Below are 15,133 nucleotides of genomic sequence, written 5' to 3'. Positions count from 1 at the left end.
GAGGGGGAGGGGAAGGGGGAGGGGAGAGGAAGGGGGAGGGGAAAGGGAGGGGAGGGACTAGAGGGAGGGGAGGAGAGGAGAAAGGGAGAGGAGGAGAAGGGGACAGAAGTGAAGAGGAAGGGAAGGAGGTGGGACAAGGCCCTGAGGGGTCCCCCTCAGAATGCACCATGCTCAGCACCAGCATAGAGCAAAGGCAGAGGCTGAGGGGTTTGGGGAAAAGGTTAAGAAATCGGTGCTCTGGGGCTGACCACAGCCAACCTCAGCGAAGGAGTGCAGATTTTACTAAGCGACACCATTGCTCTGTTGAGGAGGCTTAGGTAAGAGCCTTAAAGCAGACAGCACATATGACAGCACTCAAGGGACGTGATTTTGGGGACACGCTCTCAGAGAGCCGGAAGGAAGAAGCAGGGCTGCAGGGGAGGGCCCTGGGCAAGGGTTCGGGCTCTGGGGCAGCCTGGGTCCTGCCGACCTCAGGGGGCTCTGGAGCACGGATTTCACCACGGACCCAGCCCTGCTTTGAGACAAGGGAGTTGGCTTTAGTGCCCTATTGGCTGTGGGCTACCCCAGGGGCAGGGCATAACTTCCTGACAACATGGCTCCCCTTGGGTCAGGACAGTTCCCCAAAGAAGGCGCAGGTGGAGTCATTGGCAGTCAACACTCACAGCCACTGGGGAACGGGCCCTTGTGCAAGGTAGGTAAAGGGGTCCGTAGGCCCTCAGCCGGGTCCCCTACAGAGGTGGCGTGTTCTGGTTTTCAGCTGGAGGCCGTGGGGTATTTATTACCATACAGCTACACTACGGGAGAGTAATTATTCAGCCCCGTGTGAGACGGTTTGGAGCACGCGTCAAAAGAGACTGGGAGGAGGGTCTAAAGCCTACACGAAGCAAGAGGCAGGGGAGAAGGAGAAGGGTGACACGCGAGTGAGAAGCCAAAGAACACCCGTGGTTGCCGATGGCCTGTGAGACAATGAAGGACAATGGAGTTCAGTCTTGAGCGCGTGGGCGAGGGCCAGCTGGGAACGACAGGGACAGAATTAGTGTCCCCTCAAGAGGCACGGGCTAGAGCAGGAGTGATCCCCTCTGTGTGGCAGGTGTCAAGCTCAAGGGGCCCGCCAACCGTATACTGGCTGCCTAAGGTTCTGTAACAAACACCATCAACATGGATGGCTTCAAACAACCGAACCTTAGTCTCCTTCAGTTCTGGAAGCTCAAAGTTCAAAGCCAAGGCATCCACAGGGAGGAAGAATCCTTCCTCAACTCTTAGCTTCCGGTGCTCGCCAGAACTATCTGGTGCTGCTTGATGCACGGCTCCAACAATTCAATCTCTGCCCTTGTAGACACACGGTGTTCTCCATATCTGTGTCCAAAATTCCCCTCTTCTTGTTAGGGTACTGGTCATTGGATTAGGGTCTAATTCCCTAAGGTTATATTCCCAAGGTATCCCCAGGATATCTTTTTGGGTTATTCAATCTACAGTCAGCCCAGAAACAATGTCTGATGAGCATTTGAGAATGTGGGCCTGGAGCTTGACAATAACATCTTCAGAAGGAACAGCTTCAAGGACGGTGCCAGGCTCAGGCCAGAAGAGAGGGAGGAGCTCATATCCTGTGCCAGTCTAGAGGTAAGTGTGCGTGTATCAGTCACCTATAGCTGCATAACAAATTACCACATACTTAGATGCTTACAGCAACACACATTCCTCAACTCAGGTTCTGTAGATCACAATTTCAAGCCCAGCGTACCTAGGTCCTGTGGTCATGGACCACTAAAGCTATGTCAAGATGTCAGCTAAGATGGGTGTGGTGACACTGGCCTATAATTGTAGTACTCTGGAAGGCTGAGGCAGGAGGAGCCCATGTTTGAGTCTAGCCTGGGCAACTTAGCAATTTAGCAACACCCAGTGTCAAAATGAAAATAAAAAATAAAATCAGTTGCCAGTATGGGGGAAGTCTGCTGCACTGTGACCCCAGCAGAGTCTTGCCTGGAGAGAGATCTGTTTCCAAGCCTACTCAGATCCTGGAGCAGAAATAATTTCCTTGCTTGGTGGCTTCTTCTTCAAGGTCAGCAGGAAAATCTTGACCTCCAAGAAGACCTCTGTCCCTCATTTAGTCTCTGGACTAGTCTTTCCTCTGATCATCCCGTTCAGGATAATATACCTTTTTAATTAACTCAGAATGAACTAACTTGGAACTACTAAACCCCTTCACTTTTGAGATAATCTATTGACAAGAAGCAAGTGACAGGCCCTGAAGGGATTCCATAAGACCGTGATGCACTGTGGGCTATTTTAGGGCATGTCTACTGCCACAGGAAATGCAGAACTACAAGAACAATGACTCTTTCTACAGCTACTCTGTAAATGAAAATGCTAGGCACTTCTATTGCTCATAGGGGTCCTGAAAAAAACTAAGGAAAGATTTAAGTTTCCATGGGAATGAAGAACCCAGCCTAAGTAGGGGTAAGGACAGCTTCATGATGAGTGAGACTTCCAGGTCCAAACAGGAATTCCATAGGCTACCTGTGGAGAACAAGGCATACTCTGGGAAGATAAAATGTCAAGTACAAAGGTCCTGAGGCCACAGGATGAGGAATGATGAGTTAGAGGAACTGAAAGACTAGTTTGAGTGGGGCATGGAGAACTGGGGAAAGGCTTGCAGTTGCAGAGATAGATGCTTCCCAGCCCAGACTCCTGGTCTCTTCCCAGCCACAAGCAGGCAGTTGTTGCTGCAGTTAACACAGACATCGATGAAGCCAGGCACATATTATGCATGCTGGGTACTCCACTGGGTTGTTCCCCAAGAGGGGCACCAGAGCACCATCGGAGGTGCTAAAAATGTCCTCTCTTGCTCGGTGGGGTGCTTACACAAGTGGGTACGCCTGTAAAAAGTCACTGAGCTTAGACGACAGTAGAAAACTTTAAGATGGAGAAATTGTGCATCAGTAAAGCGCTGCTAAATAAAACAGATAAGGCACAAACACTGACACCAGTAGGCACCAGCTACAGGCTGTGATCCCGGCGCCTGGAAGACGGCAGCGCTGGTCGCTGGGGAGGGAGGACCTGGTGCTGGAGGGCCAGCTCCCTCTGAGCAGCCTTTGGCCCCAGGTTCCTGGCCAGAGGAGGCTCAAGGGCATGGAAGACACATCCCCTGCCCCAGGGCTCGAGTCTGGGTGAGGAGACCCACTCCTGTCCCGAGTGCCACGGTTGGCAGAGTAGATCCAGTAAAGACAGGAAGAGCTAATTCATTCAGCTCGGGGATGAGGAGTCCCTCGAAGGATGAGTCACTTGAATGGGCCTCGGTCAGAGGACATCAAGACTTCTTGTTGTGCCCCCCACAGCCTCTTGCCCTTTCTCTCATAGCCATATAATCTCAGATCAGATTGTTTAAACCAGGTACCTCCTTCAAAATAAAGACTATATTTCATATCCCTTCTTTGCCACCGGTCCACGGGATGCAAGTGGAAATGCACCATGGTACTAATAGATTTCCTTAGGAGCAGCCTTGTCCTTTTTGATGTTTAGAATGCAGAGGTAATGGCTGGAGCCTTAGCCATCATCTTGGAGCACGAGGAACAGTAGACAAATCAGTAAGCTAGAGTAAGCCTTGATCCTAAAGACCTTATGACGTAAAGCTCCATCTGGACTTTAAAAAAAATTTTTTTTGACTGGGTCTTACTATGTAGTTCAGACTGGCTTTGAACTCACTACGTAGCCCAAGCTGGCCTTGAACTCACAGTGATCCTCCTGCCTCAGCCTCCCAAGTGCTGGGATTACAGGCCTGTGCCACATGCCTGTCTTCCATCAGGACTTTTATGTGAGAAAGAAGCTATATCTATTTTAAAGTACCATTACTTGAAGTCTTTATTATTTCAGCTGAATGTAATGCTAACTAACAAAATGGAGTAGGGGCTGGGAGTGTAGCTCAGTGCTAGAGCACTTGCCTAGCACGTGTGAGGCTCTGGGTTCGATTCCCAGCAACACACACACACACACACAAACACACACACACAGTAGGAATGGGGTAGGGAGAAACGGGTGACTCTGAGGCAGAGGGCTCACCGCCAGGGTGGGGGAAGGCAGGGAGATGAGGTGGAAGAAGTTGTCGGGACCAACCATGGAACTTTCCTAAGTGGTCTGGACTGTCCACCTTAGCGCAGGTTTGGAGGGGTGGACGGGAGGAGGAGGAGGTATCAGGACCGAGGCTCCAGCAGGGAGGTGGCCGGTGGGATTGGAGGGCAGAAGGCAGAGACCTTCAGAAGACCACATGGTTAGGCGGGAGCAGGATGTGGCTCCCACATTTCTGGGCTGGGGGACAGAAGGGGCAGCTGTGCGGTGGACGGCTAGGGATCGCAGAAGGATAATCTAATTTGCAGAGGAAGATTCTCACAGATGGATACAGACAAATTGAATTTGAGTCTCCAGCAGGAGAACCTAGTAGAAGTGTCCAGGACACGAGGGGAACTGCTGTCTGGCGTCCCTGGAGAGAGATCAGGACAAAGGGTAGGGGATTTACTGGGAATTATCTGCTCGGTGATAAAAAGAAGACGAGATGATCAAAGAGCATGCGCAAGAGGACATGTGGCATGGAACTCGCGCTCTGCTAAGGACAGGGTCTCCGGGACTACCTGCGGTCAAGGGACGCATCAAGCAAGGACCTGGCAAAGGAGACGAAGGGGGAAAAGTGGAGGAGCTCAGAGTCTGCAAGGGGCAGAGGATGAAGTGTTCCAAAGGCCGGAAATGACCTCACAGTGCCAGTGCCGTGCCAGAGAAGGGGGCGAGCCGAGTTCCCTGTCCAGGGACCCCCCACCATGTGGGCTGGGGGAAGCACACTCACTCCCGCTGAACTCACTCTGCAAATTGGCCGGTGGGAGCCGCCGTGCACAGACGGCTCCCTTCTTTGAATATAAAGCCCGCTTGAAAATTCTTTTGTGGAGTTTGAATTACTTCACAATGCAGCCAGTCACACAGTCTCACCTGTTTCACAGAAATGTTACTAAATTAATTCTTCTTCTTTCTCGCCCTGACAAAGGCTTCTCCGCCGCAGGAGCTCCTTGACAGTGGGCGGCCTACCAAAACTAAAAAAAAAAAACAAAACAAGACGGTGTGCGCCCAGGACAGCTCATTTGCAAGGCGGGAGCGTGAGTGCGCACGCGTGTGCAGGCACGTGCACGCACACGCACGTGTTGGCTCGCACGTGCGCAGGATCAAGGCCCCCAGGCCCGGGAGCTGGCGCGGACACCCGCGCCTTGCTGCGTGCTCACGCTTTTCTGGGCATAGATAGCTGCTTGACTCATGGAGATGCATCCGGGCTGCGGGCTCCCTGTGAGGGGCAGCACCTTCCCTCGCCTCCTTCAGGGCCCAGCAGCAACACGGGGAGCAAATTCAACAACGTGGCGCCCCAGAGCACAGCACCCCAGAGCACCTGAGAGACTGCAGATCTCCCTGGGTTGATGCCATGAGGACTTCTCAGAGAATTAGAACTACTCCCCTAATTTCCCGATTGCCTGCCTCTCTCTCCCTCTCTCTCCCTCTCTCTCCCTCTCTGTCTCTCTCTCCCCCTCTCTCCCACTCTCTCTCTCTTTAGCAATTCAAGCCAGCGGAGAGATCCCCTTGGACTCCATGAACCGAACAAAACACACTGGGTGCGGCACAGCTCAACTCTGACGATCCTTCCCCTCTGATTCATCCCTTGGTCCCCAGTCTCAGCTCCACTGGTGCCCGCCAGAATGTTAATGACCATGGGGGGTGGGGTGTAGCTTAAGGGCAGAGCCCATGTTTAGCAGGCATGAGGTCCTGGGCTCCGTCCCCAGCACCAAAGTCTCCCCCGCCTGTCCCTCTCCCGCCCCATCGCTGTCTGTGAAGCGTGTGCCCGCGCCTGGAGGTTCCCCGGGGCCCCAGCTCGGCGCAGTTCTCCAGCCGGCTTTGCATCCACCCGGTTCCCCCTTTCTTCCTCGTAGTTCTAAAGAATAACTGTGGAATGTGCTGCGTTACCCTGACGCTGGAGGATGGCCCAGCACACTCCGGGCTCTGTTCAAGCCTCTGCTAGAATCAGGTTAGCATCTGTCCACAGGTCAGCCCAGGGAATAAGGGGACATTCAGGGTACAAAAAATCAGAACAGGTTGCTTTCTGGGGGGAGTTGAGTCTGGGGGAAACCAGCTCATCACAAATCCGAGGCTTCAGTTGCCCCTTGCTGCCTGTCTGTAATTAATAAATAAACCTGCTTCTCGTGACTTGGTCCCCAGAGGCTTGGGCAAGTAACCAGTGTACACTGAACCTGCTTATGTCCTCACTCTGTCATTTGTTTCTCCTCTAGGAGATTTAAACAAGCAAACAAAGGAACCCTCACTTCTATAAGAGTAATAACCAACATCTATAGAGTGACCTAACACTGACCACATAGGACGCCATTAAGCCATCCCAATCACCCCCATACAGATGGCCTTGTCACCCCCACCTCAGGGGAAGCAGCACGGTGCCTGGAAACAGGTTTACAAAGTGCCTCCTAGATCACATCAAGTACAAGGACAGGGCTTCGAATGGATGGAATGAGATTAGGAAACTATGGATGATTGTACAAACTGGGGGTGGTTCCTTATGGCGATTTGCTCTTTGCGTGAAATTTTCCATAAAATTAGAAGTACAATTGCTAAAATAAAGACAGTCCCTGTGAGCAGGGCATGCTCGTTAAATGTTTACTATCCCGTAAGGTTTAAATGAAGTAATGTATGTAAAGAATTTAGCTTGGGAGGCCAGACACGGTTGCACATGCCTGTCATCCCAGCTACCTCAGGAGGCTGAGGCAGGAGGATGGAAAGTTTGAGCTCAGCCTGAGTAACTTGGTGAGCCTGTTTCAAAGTAAAAACAATAAAAAGGGGCGGGGAATATAGCTCAGTGGTAGAGCATTTGCCAAGCATGTGCAGGCGCCTGGGCTCCATATCCAGTACCCATAAATAAATAAGTAGTTTGGTTGTTCTACTCCAGGCCAGTGTGATCCTATTTTACAATCACTATGCACCTTTATCAACAGCTCATCCCTCCTAGCCTGGTATAGACTTCCATCCGGGTCTCCTTACCACCAGCTTTGTCCTAAGGGAGCCCCTGCACCCCACCCATCTCCCTTGGTGCCCCTCCAGCACATTGGGCCTGGGGCAGTTTCTAGTTTCCCCTCAGCAAATAATTTTTGGAGTCAGCCAGATATGGGGCTGGGGAGCCCCAGACAAGTTGGGCGGGGTGCTCCCCGCAGCCCCGCCTGGCCCGCCCAGACGCCCAAGCCCACGGTAGAGGGCGGCCTCCATGGGCTCTAATTTTAACCCTGAGGAAGGTGCCAATCGTTCATTTTCAAAGCTGTTTCAAAGTGACTCTGATAAGCAAATTGCTGGCAGTCCTGGCGGGTGATTATTCCTGCATTAATCAGGGGGAAATTATGCCAGTTACTGATTAACTAATTACAGCAATCAGATCGGCTGGGAGAACAGGGCAGGGGGAGGAGGCCAAGGTAAACACAACCTGGGAAAGGTGAAGGAGGCAATTTGGGGTGGGGACAGAGGCCAGGCAGGAAGCCTCTTCCGGTCTCTTCGAGCCCCCACCCCCACCAGCTGAGAGAACTCGGACAGCAGAGTTGGGCAGGGCCAGGGCCCCTCCACAGCAACTCCCAGCCTTTGCTGAGCTCCACATGTGCCAGAGGACGCAGGCACAAGCCTTCAGGAGGTCCCTCTGGGATACAGCAGGCTTCAGGTTCCATGTGTCCCCCACTCCCACTCACAGACGGAGGGACGGCAGGAGCAGTCAGGCTTGGCCTTTACTACTCAGTCGCAGGAGCAAGGACCAGGCGGCAGAATGAAGAGCCACCTGCCACTGCCCCCTGCAGCCTCAGACTCAGGAGGACTAGAGACTCCTCCAGCCGGCTGTCCTCCCAGCTCTCCCAACCTCCCCAAGAGAGGCACAGAACCTTCCCATAATCCTCTGTGCTTCCCTCTGACCTCCCTTCTTCCAGATGTCACTGAGCATGTTTGTTGTGTGGTGGTAGCGATATGTGTGTGTTCACGTGTGTGTGTGCACATTTGTGCGTCCAAAGCAGAGTCTGCCCACCAGGTTCTGATGGCCAGGTGATCTGGTTCAGAAGGTGTCATTGAATAGAAGGCTGATTCCAGACAAAGTAGAAGCCAGAGGACCCAGGAGCTCAGCCACTTTTCTCCCAGAGACTTACAGTTTGAGGCAGAGGGGGCTCAGTGCCCCTTGACTTTTCATGAGGGGCCCAGGGGAGCTCCCAAGAGGCCACTGCCTTCCTGAATGAGTACTGTACATGGGGATCCACTTTGTGTCACCCACTGCAGACTTGCAGGGTCACACACGCAGAACCCAGGCTCCCTCCTCCCCTCCCGCTCCTCCGTGTGGGAAACTCCTCAGAACAGTGGCCCCTCCCGGAAGTCCCCCCACAATTTCTCTCTTTCTAGGATTGGCAGACCAAGGGAGCTCATGCACCTATTTGTGGATATTCGAATTTCTGTGTGTTTGTTTTTTTTTTTTTTTTTGCTGTCACCAGCGATGTGGCACTAGATATCAAATGCTCCATTTTTGCGGGCTAATGGTTCTGTTTTGTGTTGTCTCCGTTGGGCAAATTCCACAAAAATGGGCTCGCTGGGTCAAAGGGCATGCGCACAGGAAGGCAGGCCAGGAAGCTCCTTATGGACTCTTTCCCAGTCTTTCCCGACTGCCAGCACACACACCCTTCTTCCTCCCTGCCCCCAGATTCTCCTTTTATCAAGACATACACTTTCCTACCTCACGGGTGGGGAAAAGATTGTGGCCACCTCTAGGAGAGGGAGCCGCCTAAACCCACCCAGAGCCACAAGCCCTTGGAAGCAGGTCATTTCCCCTAGGGCTCATCTTGGCAGCAAAGCACCCAGCCCCGAACCAGCATAGGAAAGACGGGTAGTGAGACATCCAAAGACAAAACCTTGTGCAAAAACCCGGAAGACCAAAGCTTGTGGTTCCCATTTCAACTCGCCCTTCAGCCTCAAGCAGCTCTCCGCGTGCCTCTGTGTCTGCTTGCAGGGGAGGGCCTGGCACAGGTCTGCCTGCCCCGGGGCTCCCTCTCTCCTGCTTCTGAGTTACCCTACAGCTCCCTCTCCCTCAGGGTCCAGAAGCGAGAGAGTGGTGCCCCTGCCTGTCTCCTCCTGTGTGGGTGTGAGGCCACCTTCCTCGTTCCCCGGGCAGGCACAAGGGTAGCAGTCAGGAGAGAAAGCTGCAGAGTGGTGGATGGAGCCCCCGGTGGAGTGCAGGCGGCTGGCTGTCAGGGGGCGATTTAGGGCGATTGCTTTCTGCCAGGCACATTGTTTCATGGCAGCAAATATTTCCTCAGCGCTGCTACCAGACGTCCGTTTGGTAAACCACAGCGGGCCTGTGCTCCCCCACCCCACTGGTAAAGAGACAGAGGCGGCGGGCCCCGCTGGTGACTGGAGTGAGTCTGAGCTCACAATTAAAATCTCTTTAGAGATTGCAGCCAAGTGACTGATGGATAGGACCCCAGGCTCCATCCGTCCCCTCCACGGTCCTCCGCCAAGACAGATATCGACAGGACATCATAAATAGCCGTGCATACCGAGGGCCTGGCAGGCTGGCGGGAGGTGTGGTAGAGGATTTCAAAAAAAGGGCTGAATTGGGCCCTGTTCTGCAGGGTTCAGCTGAGGTCTTTGTGCAAATCTCCTTGGATGAGTAGGGAAGGTGTTTGGATCACTTCTACTGGTGAGGAAACAGTTGTCCAGCCAATGCAAACTCAGGTTTCCCAGATTTGATTTTTGGAACCATCTGGAGCTACGTGTGGGCTCCTGGGGTCGCTGCTTCCTTTGCCCTGGTCACATTTTCTGTCTGTCTGGAATACCCCTCACTGCCCAATGTCTGCAGTGGCTGGTGATGTTAGTACCCCTCCCGCATCCCTCCATCTTGCCACTTCGGTGAGCGCCAGTCCAACTCTCAGCCGCCAGAGGCCACATTTCTATGCTTGAAGGAGGAGCGCTGGGAACCATGGCCTATGATGGGCGGTGGTTGACGGGAGAATAAACACCCACCTCCCTCACCGTTCATTTGGGATAAATGAGGCGTGCTGTCCCGTCTCCCAGCTGCGCACAGCAGTAACCTGCTCCCCAGTGCACCCGGCGTCCTGCTACTGCTCCTGAAAACCTCTCAACCCTGCACTGGGTGAGCTGGAATCAAAGCATTGTTCTCCTCTGAAGTGTCAGCCTAGGAAGCCTTCCACGCCTGTCTCCCTACACCCTGGGCAGCACTATCCACACCGACACACCACCTCTCGCCCTTCCTAGCACACAGCAGGGCCGGGTCCATTTCCCAGCAAGACAGGAGCCTCTTGAGGGCAGGAACACTGCTTTCTGCCATCACTAGGCTCTGTGAGTCGAGCACAGCGCCAGGCCCACAGCGGGGACTCAATTGCCGCTTACCCAATAGCTCCCCGAGAGAACGAGCCCGGGGGAGTTAACTGTTCTTGTCAATCAAGAGCGTGTGGATGAAGAACCTTTTCTCCCAAGGAGAAAAGAAAAAAAAAGTCAGAGCCACATGAACAAAGCGCAACTTAACTTAGCTTTGTTTTGTTTTAAGCAAGGAATATAAAGCATTTTATCGATCTGCCTTTTAAATTAAGAACAGGAAACGTAAAGCCATTCAATAAATAAAACATAATAAAAACACTTCGCTTCCAGAGTGTGGCTAATTAAGGGAGACAGAACAAAGAGGGAGAGGGGAGGGGAAGGTGGGAAACGGGAGAGATGATGAAGACAGAAAGAGAGACAGACAGACAGACGGTGGCCATGGCATGATCACAGTGACACAGTAAGAGGCCGGAAGCTGGAGTTCATGGTGCAGCTGCACCTGGCCAGAGCTGGGCAGCAGAAGAGGTAGGAGCCAAGGAAATAGAACTCTCGGCCAATTATTTGGGGGTCGAGAGGACAGGTCTGCCACCAAGAAGATGTCCACGTCAACCCTGTGAAGAGAAGTAGGAAGGCTCGGCGCCCCAGGAAAGACCATTCCTTGTCAGGACAATGGGTAAAGAAGATTCTGGAAGGTTAGAGATGAGGTCAAGCAACTCCGTGGGGCAGGGATAGTTTCATTCCCACTGCACAGATGAGAAAACTGAGGCACAGAGATGTCAAGTAACTTGCCCAGTACATCACAGCCAGAATCTGACTCCATGCCATTTAACCCCAGTGCCTTGATGCCTCCCTACTGCCATTCTGTGGGGGAAAGGCTACCCAGGGAAGGGGAGTCATAGTCCTAGAGGACTCTCAAAGAGAGAGGAGATTTCTTACACACTGCAGCCTCCGAAATCCTAAGGCTTGAAGGTGTTGGGGGAGTATGGTTGGGAATCTAGGACGATGAGAACAGTGATTCTGTGCTGCCGTCGCTCTGTCCGTCCAGACCAAGCCATCTGTGGGACACAGACCCTTTTCTGTCTCACCCAGAGTCATCAAGACCCCCAAAGTCTGGGGTTACCCTTTTCCGCGTTCAGCCTGCCTTCCAGTTCCGCCTCCTCTCAGGAGTTCAGGTCCTGCCCTGGTTCCTTCAGGGTCCCCTTCCTCCTCCGTCACCATCTTCTACCCAACCCAGAATTGGGTGGTCACATACCAAGGGGGTCAGGTCTTCAGGCAAAGAAGCAAAGACACGAGACTTTGCTGTTCTTTTGGAAAAGAAGTCAGGGTGGGGAGGATGTCCCACGCCCAATACTCAACACCTGAGTATTACACCCTGAAGAGAATACTTTCAGGTTGGTGAGGGGAAGACAAGAGGAGCTGAGACACTGGAAAGGATTTTGTGATGGAGTTTCTTAATCCCCAACCCCAAACCAACACCAGCTGAACACACACCAAGCTCCAGTGTCCACTTCAATGCGCCCGCCCCACATGAGCGCCAACCCTTGACCTTCACCCAACCTTGATCCCACCACACCCTCCTGGGACCTCGGTGACTTCCCCAGTGGATTTTAATTGCCTGACAAAAGTAATAACAATATTTATAAGGGAACAAACACAGATACCATAAATAAATACATTACTGACTCATTGAATTAATTAGTGTTTAATTACTTGAAATTACCATCAGTTACTACCAATTACCTGAACAACGAATGCATTCTTTCTCCATTACGGATGGCAATTCCCAGGCTGAAGCCCGGAGTCCATGGCTGCAGGAAGAGGCCTCAGGCCACCTGCGCTGTCACCTGGCCCTTGCTGTTCTCCTCCCCGACCCTGGAGCATCCATTCACTCTGGCACCTGCTCACTGAGCACTTACTCCAGACTCAACTCCGGACATCAGGAAATGTATCTGTGCACAAGATGGACAAGATCTCTACCCCTCGGGATTTATAATCCAGTGGGTGAAGATAAAAATGAGGGATATTTTAGAAGGTGACAAGCTGTGTACAGGAAAACAAGCAGGAAGGCAGGATGAATATGAAGGTGTGGCGATGTTTAAACAGTACGGTCAAGGGTGACAGCCTGAAAACCCCTCCTGTGACACTGCAGACCCACTCTTTACCCTTTTCCACTTAGTTCTGCGTTTTGGGATGCTGGCTCACATGGACTGTGTCCCTGGGGGTCCCCCAACCTCTGCCACCTGATTGGAGACAAGAGGAGAGAGTCTGGGGTGGCTACATCCCTTACGCAAAGATCCCCGCTCCTACCTGGTCCCCCTTTCCACGCAGCCCTTTTCGTGTCCTGGATTCTGTGACAGTTGCATCTCCCACCCTCGCCTCCCCCTGAAATGCCGCTGTCCCTAGGCTGGGGGTCCCACGATATACGCTCCTTTCCAAACACCGTGCCCACGCCTTCGCAATTTGAGTGTGCCATCTGTTTTCTGCTGGGGCCTGGCAGGCAGAGATGGCCTCCTTGCAAAGGTGACTTTGGAGCAGAGGTGTGAAGCGGGTGAGGGGAAGAGCCGTGCAGAGATCTGGGAAGAAAACGTCCCAGGCTCAGGGAGCAGCGACTGCCAAAGCTGGAGACAGGACCGTGCTTGGCATCCTCACGCCTGGAGCAGAGAGGTGGTGGAAAAAAGTCAGGCAAGAGCCAGCAGCAGGCCACCCCACTTAGGGCGTGGTTGGTGCTTTCAGGACTTCGCCTTCACTCTGAGAGAAACGGGAAGGCTCTGCAGCCTTTTGAGCAGCAGCTTGACCCGGCGGGACACACATCCGGTGGCGGTGTCTTGAGCAGAGGATGAGGAAAGGGAGATCATTTAGAGGTCCGGGGCGGACACACAAGCCTGGGACCAGCGCGGAGGAAGTGGAGGTGGTGAGAAATGCATTTTGACACAGATCCAAAGGATGTGCTAATGGATTGGAGGGAAAGAAAGGAATTGTGGATGACTCCAAGGCTTTTGGCCTCAGCAACTGGTCAGATTTACCGGGATGGTGCATTATAAAACAGATAGTTCCCTGTCGCTGGCTCAAAATACCCGATGGGGGGGGAGAAGGGGCCTGGCTCCAAAGGCGGACCCTCCCAGGCCACGCCCCCAGTGACCCCGCCCCTGAAACCAGGCTCCGCCTCCTAGGGGAACCTTCAGCCCCAACTCATCCATGGACGCATCACTGATGAGCATACCATCCCATGACCCGTCAGCTTCCCCACACATGAGGCTTGGGGGGACACTTTAGACCTAAACCATGACAGATGCGGAAGGCTTTAGGAGAAGCAGCTTTTCCGGAAATGCAGGGTTCAAGCTCCGACACATTGGCCAGAGGCATGGTCTAGAATGTGGGCACACTGGGTCCAGGTGTTGGAAGGGATCCTGCCACCCTACCCCAAATGCAGACAACTCCCCTCTGAGTCCCCCAGCGGGGCAAAGACATTGGACTCCCCCTTCCGGCCTTGCCTACCCCTCCCGTGATGGAAGTTCTCCTTTTGCTCTAACAAGACCCTCTCTCCTGGCTCAGCCTCCCCGGGCCAAACGAGGGAGCCCAGGAGACAATTCCTGCCCGGGAACAATAGAAGGGGAGGGAAGCTGTTTTCCTCTCCCGGCACTTTAGGAATCTTGTGCCAAAAAATAAATGTGGATTGAGAGTAACCCCAATCTCACTTGGGTCAGAGCAATCAGAATGTAATTGGGTTTGTGAATAACTAATGTTTACACTGATGTTGTCCTCATAGGACGATGAGACCTGTAGATGTGACTCCGGTGTCTCCGTTCTATGAGAAACGGGTTTTCACAGAACTAGGTCAGGCACGGAGATGGAGAAAGGAGCTGCTGCCCTGGGCTGGGTGACCAAGGTGGCAGTCACCTGGCAGACAGGCAAGGAGGCTGCCCACTGGGGAACGCCAGGAGAGAAGTTTCACCCTGACGCAATGGTAATTATGGTGATCGTGTCATGTGCTATTTATTGAGCACCTACTATGTACCAGACACCTCGTACCGTGCTTCCCCTCCAGTAACCTACTCAGGGGAATTTAGGGTTCCCCGCCTTACAGATAAGATGACTGAGGCACTGGGAAGATGCAGCTGGCTGCGGGTCGTTCATCTAGTTAGGGGCACAGCTGAGTCCAAAGACAGGTGTTGCAGTCAGAGTTTGCAAGGGAAACAATTTTATACAGGACACATAATTTATAGGATTATTTTATAATAGTCACCCAAAGAGTCAAGTTCCAAAGAGTGTAGGAAATCTGTCCACACACTAAAGACCCAAAGAAGCCAGCTAAGGGCCTGGATCCCACAGCAATGTCCTGCCTGAGTCTAGCTGAAGTCCTAGAGCCCATAACAATGCCTCCTGCGAGTCCAACTGGGAGGCCAAGAACCCACGACAATGTGTCATGCAGGCCTGTTTCACAGCTGCGCTGGGAAGGCCCCAAGGTCAGTGGTGGAAGCTAGAAAGTCTGTGCCAGCGGGATGAAGGGTCTGTGCTAGCAGGCTGAGGGGTCTGCACTGGAGCCGGGGAGCGACACTCAAAGTAAGAACCAGAGCCCCGCCGAAAGGTACCACAGCCATCCTCAGTGACAAGGAGGTCCTGAGCTCCTCCGACGATGAGAACAGCCGAGTTCATATCAGGAAAGCCAGCATGACAAGCTCCTCTAGGAGATTTAACAGCACCAGGAGAACCAACAGCTCCCTAACAGTATCTCTTTTTCTTTTCCAGTTCTCCT

Source organism: Chinchilla lanigera, unplaced genomic scaffold (genome assembly GCF_000276665.1).
Source record: "Chinchilla lanigera isolate Chin_1 unplaced genomic scaffold, ChiLan1.0 scaffold00036, whole genome shotgun sequence".
NCBI lineage: Eukaryota > Metazoa > Chordata > Mammalia > Rodentia > Chinchillidae > Chinchilla > Chinchilla lanigera.
This window is presented reverse-complemented; position numbering follows the sequence as displayed.